At 37.8% G+C, this 12,216-nt stretch overlaps 1 pseudogene; it reads left to right on the top strand.

Annotated features, from left to right (window-relative positions):
• The first annotated feature begins 8,858 nt into the window (after nucleotides 1-8,858).
• Nucleotides 8,859-9,801, top strand: LOC110286347 (L-lactate dehydrogenase A chain pseudogene; annotated as a pseudogene).
• Nucleotides 9,802-12,216: the final 2,415 nt, after the last annotated feature.

Here is a 12,216-nt window from a genome sequence, read left to right as displayed (position 1 = left end):
AACCCAGATGCCCCTCAACAGAGGAATGGATACAAAAAATGTGGTACATTTACACAATGGAGTACTACTCCGCTATTAAAAACAATGAATTTATGAAATTCCTAGGCAAATGGATGGACCTAGAGGGCATCATCCTGAGTGAGGTAACCCAATCACAAAAGAACTCAAATGATATCTACTCACTGATAAGTGGATATTAGCACAGAAACTTAGAATACCCAAGATATAAGATACAATTTGTGAAACACATGAAACTCAAGAAGAACGAAGACCAAAGTGGACACTTTGCCCCTTCTTAGAATTGGGAACAAAACACCCATGGAAGGAGTTAAAGAGACGAAGTTTGGAGCTGAGACAAAAGGATGGACCATCTAGAGACTGCCATATCCAGGGATCCATCCCATAATCAGCCTCCAAATGCTGACACCATTGCATACACTAGCTGTCTCTTGTGAGACTATGCTGGGGCCTAGCAAACAAAGAAGTGGATACTCACAGTCAGCTATTGGATGGATCACAGGGCCCCCAATGGAGGAGCTAGAGAAAGTACCCAAGGAGCTAAAGGGATCTGCAACCCTATAGGTGGAACAAGAATATGAACTAACCAGTACCCCGGAGCTCTTGTCTCTAGCTGCATATGTATCAAAAGATGGCCTATTCGGCCATCACTGGAAAGAGAGGCCCATTGGACATGCAAACTTTATATGCCCCAGTACAGGGGAACGCCAGGGCAAAAAAGTGGGAGTGGGTGGGTAGGGGAGTGGGGGAAGGATATGGGGGACTTTTGGGATAGCATTGGAAATGTAAATGAGAAAAATACCTAATAAAAAATATTTAAAAACACACACACACACTGTTAATCCCAAACAATAATATATAACCTGAGGGAAAGACAAAGCGAAGAATCTGAGAAAAGTTCGACAGAATGAGTCAGAGATAGAATATGCCCAACTCTCAGGAGAAAAGCTATGTAAGTGCAGTGCAGGTAGGGAGTTCAGTTTGTCAATGAGTTCGCAAAAAGTCAGTTGGAAGTTAATGTAGTGCATTGCAGTGGAGTTGAGTTGACTTCCTTCATGAGTTCACACAGTTCAGTGCAGGTAGGAAACAGTTGAAGCCAAAGACTAAAAAGCCAGAAAATTAGGACAAATTGACATTTGATGCCAAGCAGAGCAATTCAGTAGAAAGCTGAGAGAAGCCAGATTGAATGAATTAGCTTGGAGAGGAGTTTGAAACAGAACAGCTGAGTTGAACCAGCTAGTCTGAGTTCAGAAAGAAATATAAAGAGTAAGCCTATTCAGCAGTAAGCCTTGGAGACAGCAATTACATCAGGCAACAGTAACATCAGGCAAACAAAAGTTAAATTTACAGGTTCCCTGGGTTTAATAGCTACCTGTCAATGCATAAAGAGTCTCCACTGCTGATAACATTTCTGATATATATATATATAGTATATAATTATTATATAATTTATATATAATATATTCAGTTTTATACATGTATCAGTATATATGTATACAAAATACATACACATATGCATGTATGTACTATGCATGTATATGATGACCTCTTTGACACTGTCACCTAGAGTAATGTTTCCCTAATTTCACGATATAAAACATATGTGAACCAGAAGGTTGGGGGATGAAGCTATGTACACTCCAGGTGTCAGCCTGATCACCTGTAGATTCTAGCTGCCTCAGAAAAAGTTAACGGGTTCAGCATCTGTCTATAAAACTTTTAGGTCAGACAAAATGTTGACCTGATTGTCTCACATACATGTCCGACATGTAGTGACTATATATATATATATATATATATATATATATACATATATGTATAAAACCTCAGCCCACATACCTTATCTTGCCAGGTATCCAATGAAGAATTGGAAGCATTTTCCAGATTTGTCCTTTTTTAAGTCTCCTAGTTATTTAATTTTGCCAATTTTATCTACCCAATCATTCTTCTCTGTATTCCCTTTCCTCCATAAATCTCACCCCTGGATTAACCATTACCTCTGCTATAATTGCTTCTTAACTGATTGTCTTGCCTCACTTACCCTCCTCCAAAAAAATCTATCTTTTATATAGCTTTAATACAAAATGCAAATATCACCTCATTATTATTCTACTTTAACCACTTCAGGGGCCCATACTTTAGAGCTGTGGCTCTTCAATATTTTTCTTGGCCTCTAATGCAAGAAAGCATAAATTCTTCACAAAAAAAATCCTTTAAAAATAAAATATCCAGGATGGTCCTAAGGACTAGAAGTTTGAAACTCCTTTGAAGTATTGTACTTCAAACTTGTCCAGTTCTGAAGCCTGAATAATATATACTTATTTTAATATAGAAATTGTATTTTAAATTATTTATACCATGAAGTCCAAATTGCTATCTCAGAAAGATGCACTGTGTTTGTATTGCATCTTGGCATACTTATGTCTCAAAACACCAGAATATGAATACACTAATCTTCATAGTGGGACTGCCAGAGCTTTCATTATCTGGCCCCTGCTTATCTACTCATCCTACTCTTCTTTAAGATCTGTACATATGTCTCATGTGTTCAGATCCTATGTACTACTCCTTTACCATGTATCAAGTAGGTTAAGTGTTTCTTCCCTATATTGCTACAGAGTATGGTCTTAAGTAGATTGATCTTAATGCTTAACCCACTACATTGTCATTTCTCTTTTATATTTTATTTTCCTTAGTAAATATATGATCTCTTTAAAAACATGGCTACAGGGGAAAACTTCCTGAAGAGAACAGCAATGGCTCAGGGTCTATTGACAAATAAGATCTCATAAAATTGCAAAGCTTCTGTAAGGCAAAGGACACTGTCAATAGGGCAAAATGGCAACCTAGAGACTGGGAAAAATTTTTATCACCCTACATCCAATAGAGAGCTAATATCCGATATATACAAAGAACTCAAGAAGTTAGACTCAAGAGAACCAAATGACCCTATTAAAAATGGGGTGCAAAACTAAACTAAGAATTCGCAACTGAGGAATTGAATGATTGTAGCATCAGAAGCTGAGGATGCTGCATGACCTTAACAGAAAATCTGGTGTTTAATTGGCTCTGGGCCTTTTTCAGTGTCTTGGCCATAGAAAACAGCTTGAATGACCTGCTGACTTCCTGGTGTAGATTGTCCCTAATGTCACTTGGCTTAGATTTCCCATCAACCTTGTCCTCTAGACTGCTGCTGAATTCAAGCTGACTATGCTGCTTCAGGGCTGATGCAGGACCAGCAGGAGAGGTAGCCCATGCCCTTAGGCTATAGAAGCCTGAGTCATTCTCTCTCAGAATTTGCTCAGAGAAAATGAAAGCTTTCTCAGGTCAGCCCAGCTGCATATAGAGCACTACCACCCTCAGAAGCCTTTTTAAAAAGAGGCTGGAACTCTGATTCCATCTGATGTTGGTTTGGCTTCATGGATTTACCTGAAAACTCCTTGAATGTGTCCTGAACCCAGGGACACATGAGGCTCCTGAGCAAGCAACCCCTCCCTGGTGACTTAACACAAGGACCACAGAGATACAGTGTAGTCATCGTTCCTTATTCTTTCTCACACTGATTTGTTCTTGAACTTCAAAAACTGTTTCTTCTGAATCTGATTATGGGATTGTGGTGCCAGGCAGAACAGATCACCTGCTGAGATGGTTCTTGCTCTGCCTATCAGGCCTCATCTTAGAAATGTAACCTTTCCCTGGAGACCTCAGAAGGAGAGCAAGTTGAGTGTCTACTGGATCCTTTTGTTCACTTCTCCAGCACCCACTGCCCCAGCAATAACAGAAACTGGGAGAAAGCCTTGCCTGGTGATTTTTCTAGATGGAACTCTGTATAATCTATGGAACTCTAGACCTTGAGGATGGTGAAAGAGCCCTCTTCCTCACTGCTCAATCCTCACCTACCAATGCCAGTGTTAGTGTTGAAATGAATACAGTATGAAGTATTGTATACAGGGGTGGTTTGGCAACTTTAGCTGGTAAGAATAAGCCATCAACATTATAGTGTGCCTGACAGATTTTAAATATTCTTTGTCACTTGGAAATCCCCAGTAACAGGGGTCCCTGGTGTGTCTCTGTTCTAGAAAGAATTGGTAGGATCCCTCAGTGTAGCATCGCTAAGTAGCAGAAGGAAAACTTAAGCCAATGAACACAAAGGGGATGAAAGAGAGGTTGTGAGTAGTGGCGTGAACCATTTGGAATCTGGTGAAGTGAATGACCCAGGTATGTACCAGCAAAGTCATCCCAGGACATGCAAGAACACAGTTGTGGTGGTATGTGCCCTTTGTGAACATTACAGGACTATTCATCTGCCAGCAGCTGAGCCAAGACAGCCAACTTGGGCATTATGGGTCATTTATCTACAGGCTCACCATTTATCCCATGGCCAAGGCAGATTTCCCTTCTGTGTTTGCTGTGTCCTCAGCCTCCTACTTTCTACCACCCCCATGAACAAGGACAGTAAGAAAATGGGAACATGTAAGACAACATACCTTGACCAGCCACTGATTTTCACTGTTGTGAAAATGATTTGATTTAGAATTAAATGGTTTTACATTACCAAAAGGAGGAGGAGGAGAATGGGAGGAGGAGGAGGAGGAGAAAAAAGAATACCAAAGTGTGGATGTTTTAGTCATACTTAGATGGTGGAACAAAATAATCACAGGAGGTAGAGGGTGGGAGGAACTTGGGAGGAAGAAGGGAGGAGAAGAAAAGGGGGGCTGGATCAGGTGTGGGAGGAGACAGGGGAGATGTACAGAGGGTCAGAAAATTGAACAGAGGTGTGTACCAATGGTGGATGGGGAAGTGGGGGTAGCCACCAGGAAGTACCAGATTCCAGAAAAGCAAGAGGCTCCCAGGACCCAGTGGGGATGACATTACTTGAAATACCCAAACAAAGGGTAGAGAGAACCCATAGAAACCATATCCAGAGGTTAGGCACTGCCCCCAGTTCAGGGATGGCGCTACCCATCCTTCTCAATATTTTAACTCAGAATTGCTCCAGTCTAAATGAAATACAGGGACAAAGAGTGGAGCAGAGACTGAAGGAAAGGCCATCCAGAGACTGCCCCACCTGGGGATCCTTCCCATATGCAGACACCAAAACCTGTCACTATTGCTGATGCCAAGAAGTGCTTGCTGACAGGAGCCTGATATGGATGCCTCCTGAGAGGCTCTGCCAGAACCTTACCAATACAGATGTGGATGCTTGCAGCCAACCATTAAACTGAGCATGGGGACTTCAATGAAGGAATTAGATGAAGGAATGAAGGAACTGAAGGGGTTTGTAATCACATAGGAAGAACAAAAATATCAACCAAGCAGAACCCCCAGAGCTCCCAGGGACTAAACCATCAACCAAAGAGTACACATGGAGGGACCCATGACTCCAGCTGCATATGTAGCTTGTAGGGCATCAATGGGAAGGGAGGTTGTTGGTCCTGTGAAGGCTTGATGCCCCAGTGTAGGTGAATGCCAGGGCAGGGAGGTGGGAGTGAGTAGGTAGATGGGGGAGCACCCTCATCAAGGAAGGGGGAGGGGTTGGGATAGGGGGTTTCCAGAGGAGAAACCGGGAAAGGGGATAACATTTGAAATTAAATAAAGTAACCAATGAAAAATTTAAAAAACAACTGCTGTGCAGATATAACATACCAGTTGTCATTTGGAATGTTAAAATTGTAACCAACTTTAATACTTCCATTTTAAAGCTATCTGCTTAGCAAATTTCTTATACTGATATCATCGATTTATAATCAGGTTGGCTTTAGAAACCAGTTGGATCTCTTTGATCTATTCAAATTTATTCCTTGGTTTAGTTTTTTGAGCAAAGCTTCTTGATTCCCTTCCTGCGGCTCACAAATAATCCCCTTTTGGTTATATTCTGATTTTAAAACGACAACAACAACAATAAATGCACTGAATTAGAGTTGATAGAATAAAACTATATTGAAGGGTAAGTTTACTAAAGTGGCTTGTAAACTCTGGTCTGACTATTCCAAAAATGGCTGTCTCTCAAATAAGGCCAAGGATCCAGGTGATGTTTAGTCCACAAGGCTGATGTCTCACTTGATCTTTCAGTATACTCTGGAATCCTGAAGACACAGATTCTTCAGTGCCTCCCCAACAGGACAGATGAAATTGCTGGTGAGAGTGAGGGCAGGCAGGCAAATAGTAGCAGGTTTTTTCCCCCCATAACCATTCATGTGGGCTGACATCAGAGGGTGTGGGCCAGTTTAATGTTGTGTCTTCCCACCTCAAATGATTCAGTCAAGAAAATCCCAGTCAATGGCACAGTCAGCTTCTTGGGTTAGTTGCTTTCAGATGGAGTCAAGTTGACATCCAAGATTAGCCATCACAGTCATTTATTTTGTGGTCTTTAAATAATTTGAAATATAAACATGTGTTCTATAATGAGAAGAAAAAATGAATAGGACCTATGAAATTGAACACACATACACGTGCGCACACACAGATACAAATGTAATAAATTTTATGAAAAAGAAGGAATAAGTAAAGGTGTATCATAGGACAAGCATACATAAATTTAAGAATATCAGATCAAAATAATTCTGTCAGTGAGTGGACTGGTTCCTGGGACACTGAATATCTTCTCATAATTTACTTGAAAATAATTTGTGAAACAGGTTTCTGTATACATGTCAACTTGTAAAGAGATTTTTCTATTGAAATAGTAAATTGGTGTAATACATGTGACTGCATGTTAGACTAAGACTGCATTCCTATACCTGCATATATAAATAAGAGATGAAGTTCTTGATGAGTTTAAACTTTGCTACTGATACAAAATGTTGTTGGAGTATCTTTTATTTATTTGCCCTTTGGTTAAAACTACAGGATGTCCTTTTATTGTTTTGTTTTGTTTTTCTGAAACAGGGTTTTTCTCAGTAGATGCATCTTATCCCCTGAAGCTGAAATTACATGCAGTTGTGAGCCATCTGATGTTGGTGCTAAGAACTGAAGTTAGATCCTCTATTAGAACAGGATGTATAGAGATTCACAATGTACAATAACCACACTTAAGGATAAATTCTGTGCCCAGTAGTAGGTGGCCAACGTAAACTCAGTGCTATTTTTATTTTTTTTTTCTAATACAGATTTCTTGGAAGGTTTTCTGTCTTTCTAGTCTTTGCTTGTATATTACAGTTTTCAAGTTTGTGGTTTCTTGAGTTCTCTGTGTGTATGTAGGTTCCTTTGGCTTATTATTATTATTATTATTATTATTATTATTATTATTATTATTATTGTGTGCTCTTTTGTTTGCCTGTTTTCCTAAATAAAAACAAAATTTGGTAGGGGGTTGTTAGGATGAGAAGGATCTGGAAACAGATGAGTGAGGGAAGGTAATCTTTCATCCGAATATATCATGTGAAGTATAATGATTTTTAACATAAATAAATAAATAAATAAATAAATAAATAAATAAATAAATAAATAAGTGAAAACTTTAAAATGCTGATAGTGAAGGGGCCAAGTTCTTCCTTAATATGACAAATATTTGCAAAATCCTAACAGAAATATATTTCCAGTAATTTGGAAGATTAAACTATTTAATAATAGTAGCCAAACACAAGGTATAATTTGTCTCTCATTTGCTGAGCTTCAGTTGAAGGAGAAAAGGAATAAGTAAGGAGGTGCCCATACTATGGCTCCCAACAAAGCAGACTGCCCTGCCTGCAAATCCACAGGTGATAAAGCACCCAGGAAATAGCTGGCTACAAAAAGCTGCTCACAAAAGTGCACCCTCTCCTGGAGGGGTGAAGAAACTTCATTGTTACAGGCCTGGTACTATGGTAGTCTGTGAAATCAGACACTATCTTAAGTCCACTGAACTTCTGATTCCCAGGGTTCCCTTTCAACATCTGGTTCAAGAAATTGCTCAGGACTTCAAAACAGATCTATGCTTCCTGTGAAGGAAGACAGAAATTCAGCCCTTAATTTTCTTTCTGTTACCTGTATCATTTACAAATATTCTTCCTAAATTTCTTTCTATCTTAATGAAAAAGTTTTTCATTTCTGACCTGGCTCATTAAAAGCCAAAAATAAAATAAAATAAAAAGAGCAGGATGTATTAACTGCTAAGTCATCTCTTCAGCCTCTGCTTTACATTTCTGAATCCTAATTGCTCTCAACTGTAATTTATATGAAAGGTATTTCAAAAATGAATCTTTACCATGGTCTATAATTGAAAGTAAATGCACTAATTTTTAATAAATAAATACTATTTATTTAAGTCTGTTTTAACAGCTGAGTAATACTCCATTGTGTAAATGTACATTTTCTTTATCTATTCTTCCCTTGAGGGACATCTAGGTTGTTTCCAGTTTCTGGCTATTATGAATAAAGCTGCTATGAACATAGTTGAGCAAGTAAGTGTCCTTGTGGTAGGATGTGTTGCAGTCCTTCGAGCCAGCGGTGACAGGAACGCCATGGACACCAAGTCAGGTTCACACAACAGCTTCTTTACTTGTTCTCCTTTTTGCAGCTTTTCTTACAACAACTCCCCTTACAACAGCTTCTCTTACTACTACTAGCTTCTACCTAGGGTAAGAGCTAAACCACAAAACTCCTGTAAATTCCATGAGTTTGTAAGCTCTTCTATTGCTGTTGTTATTGATATTCATCATTAGTCTGTGACAATCTGATAGGATGTAGGGATTTATTTCAATTTTCTTTTACCCATTGAAACTCATTTTGCATAAGGTATGTGCTCTATTTTGTAGAAAGTTACATGATGCTGGAGCCACTGTTGCCAATCTCAGACTATGCCACTGTGTGCCAGACTATGCCCATTGTACACTAGCACCCCCAAAAGTTCAAAGTTCGGGATGGCAACCTTCACGGAGCAGCTCATTGTGAATCTTCCTAAAGAAGAATAGGCCCTTCCAGAATTAGATTTACAGTTGCTGAAGTTGGTGCTGTTGGCATGGCTTGTGCTGTTGGCATGGCTTGTGTCATTGACATCTAATGAAGGGTATGACAGATGGCATGCGCTTGTTGGTATGATGAAAGACTTATCAACTGAAGGGAGAGATGATGGATCTACAGCATGCCAGCCTTTTCATTAGAACAGCAAAAATTATCTCTGTCAGAGACTATAGTGTGACTGCAAACTCTAAGCTGGCTGTCAGAAAGAGGGAGAGAGCTGACTCAATTTGGTCAGTAAAATGGTATCATCATCAAGTTCACAATTCCCAATGTTATGAAGTACAGTTGAAACTGCAAGCTACTGATTGTTTCAAACACAGTGGATATCTTGACTTACATGGCTTAGAAAATAATGTGGTTTTTAAAAAAAAAAAAACTGAGTTAATGGAAGTGGCTGTATTCTGGATTCAGCTTGGTTACATTATCTGGTGGGAGAAAGGCTTGGGAATTCAACCACTAAGCTGTCGTGGATGGGTCCTAAGGGAGCACAGAGACTCCAGTGTGATCACAGGAAGTGGCATTAATGTTGCCAGCAACTCCCTGAAGAATCTTAACCTAAAACTGAGCACTGACACAGACAAGGACTCATGGAAAGAGGTTCACAAGCAGGTAGTTGACAGTGCCTATGATACGATCAAACTGAAATGTTATACATCCTGGGCCACTCGCCTCTCTGTTACAGATTTGGTGGAAAGCATAATGAAGTATCTTAGGCAGGTGCATCCCATTTCCACCATGATTAAGGATCTCTATGGAATCAATGATGATGTCTTCCTCAGTGTCCCTTGTCTCTTGGGACAAAATGGAATCTCAGGTATTGTGAAGATGACTCTTGACTCTTGAAGAGGAGGCCAAATTGAATTACTTTTCTGCCTAGCTAATTTTATCTAATTTGATAGTCTCTAGATTCATCTAATGTTATGGGTAGTAAGATTGTTAAAGGCAGAATAAGGTGTTAATCACTGTGTACACATATAATTTCTTAAACTGTTCACCCATTGACATGTTTAGACTGTTTTTATATCTTTTTTAACTTTTACTAATATATTTTATTTATTTTTAAATTTTTTATTAGATATTTTCTTCTTTTACATTTCAAATGCAATCCCCTTTCCTAGTTTCCTTTCCAAAAGTCCCCTATATCCTCTCCCGGACCTTGCTTCCCAACCCACCCACTCCTGCTTCCTAGCCCTGGAATTCCCCTGTACTGGGGCACATAATCTTTGCAAGACCAAGGGCCTCTCCCATTGATGGCCAACTAGGCCATCCTCTGCTACATATGCAACTAGAGACACAAGCTTTGGGTCTATTGTGAATTATCATGCAATGAACATGGAAGTTGAGTTATCACATTGAGGTAACAGCTTTTCTTTGCAATACCTATACAGAATAAAACTTGCCGGATCTTATGGTAATTCTGGTACTGAGTTTTTAAGAACCACATTTTTCCCCACAATTGTTGCATTAATTTGCAACATTACTAATACTGTATAATGATTTATTACACATTGTCAGTAATAATCTTTCATCTTTTGATTATAGTCATTTCAACAGATGTGAGTGAATATCTTAATATGGTTTTATTTGCATTTTGTAGAGTTCCTTTTTATATGCCTTTATCATTTGTATGTCTGCTTAGGAACAGTGTCTATTCGGGTCTTTCATCCCTATTTAACAGGTTTGGACTTCTTGCTTTGTTCTTTTTGCTATTGAGTTTTAAAACTTCCTTATGTATTTTGAATACTAACCATTTGCTGGATGTATAATTTAAAAATACTTTATTCTATTTTACCTTCTTGGTTCCTTGCTATTCTGTGCAAAACCCTTTTGATTTGATATAATCTGGCTTGTCTATTTTTGCTTTTATTACCTATGCTTTTAGTGTTATACCCAAGAAATCATTGTTAATACCAATTTCTATATTTTCTTCTTAGAGTTTCATTTCTTCAAGGTCTTATACTAAAGCTTTAATTAATTTTGTAGCTCTTTGAAAATTATATAAAAGGTCCTATTTTATTTGTTTTTGCATTTCCCCAAGACTTACAAGATGAAACTATCTTTTAGCCATTTTGTATTTTAACACATTTTTTTCAAAGACTGTTAAGCATAAATAAATTAATTCTAAGTTTTTTATTCCATTCATTAGTCTGTGTCTCATTAATAAACTTTAATCATATTTCATTATTTTGTCTTATATTACAGTTTGAAATCAGAAAATGTGATACCAGCACCTTTATCTTTCTTTCTCAAGATTGACTTTACGACTCTAAGTCTTTTGTTGCTCTATTTTTATTCTTGGGATTATTTTGTTTGGATTTTGTGAAGAATTTCACTGTGTTTTTGGTTATGACTATGTTAAACTTACTGATAGTTTAGATAGTATATTAGTTATATGTCTTCTTGCTGTGTCCAGATATAAGGCAAAAGGGAGTTTATGAGAGAAAAAAATTACATTTTACATTTCAAAAAATATTGTATCATGAAGGTGAAGGCATGGTAGCATGTTTGGAAAACCAGAATCACAATGTATCAGTAGTCAGAATGAAGAGAGAGAGCAGGAACTGAGGTCAAGCTATAAAATTCAACACTCTCCATCAGTGCCCATTAATCTAGTTAAGTACCACATCCTATAGGTTTCACAGACTTTCAAAATAATATCACAATCTGTGGATGGAGTGTTTGGACACCTGAGCCTAATGGAGATTTTACAATCAAAATAGATAAGTTAGAGAATATCTATTCTTGTGATCAATTTAAATGATATATCTTTGCATTTATGTCACTCCAACTTCTCTCAGACTTCATGTAATATGTCTGTCTATATGTACATCTTTATGTAGTAGTACTCTATACTAGAAATAACAGGTCAATAATTTTGAATTTTAGTTGATGTCCTTTTATAATTTGAATATGACTCTCTTTGGGATTGAATTAAATGAATTTTAAAGTTCATGTAGAAAATAACTATATATAAATAATCATAATTTCTTTATCTATAAGCTGAGAGTAGTGACAATAAATTCTGTTCTGACCTCAGAAAAGTATTAGAAAAATTGCAATCATAATGACACTACATTTACTGATAATGTGCTTTCTGACTATCATAATATATGTGAAACAGGCCCTTCTCTATAAAGCTTTCAACAAATTCACTTTAGTTTTTATTTCATCTTGGCTCTTTGCCTGCTTTATATTCATATTTTCATCTACACAAAACTAATGATTGACCATTTTAGAAAAGGGACAATGAACATGCAA

The sequence above is a fragment of the Mus caroli genome, unplaced genomic scaffold (assembly GCF_978045245.1).
Source record: "Mus caroli unplaced genomic scaffold, Mus_caroli_1 scaffold_5, whole genome shotgun sequence".
Taxonomy (NCBI): domain Eukaryota; kingdom Metazoa; phylum Chordata; class Mammalia; order Rodentia; family Muridae; genus Mus; species Mus caroli.
This window is presented reverse-complemented; position numbering and strand designations above follow the sequence as displayed.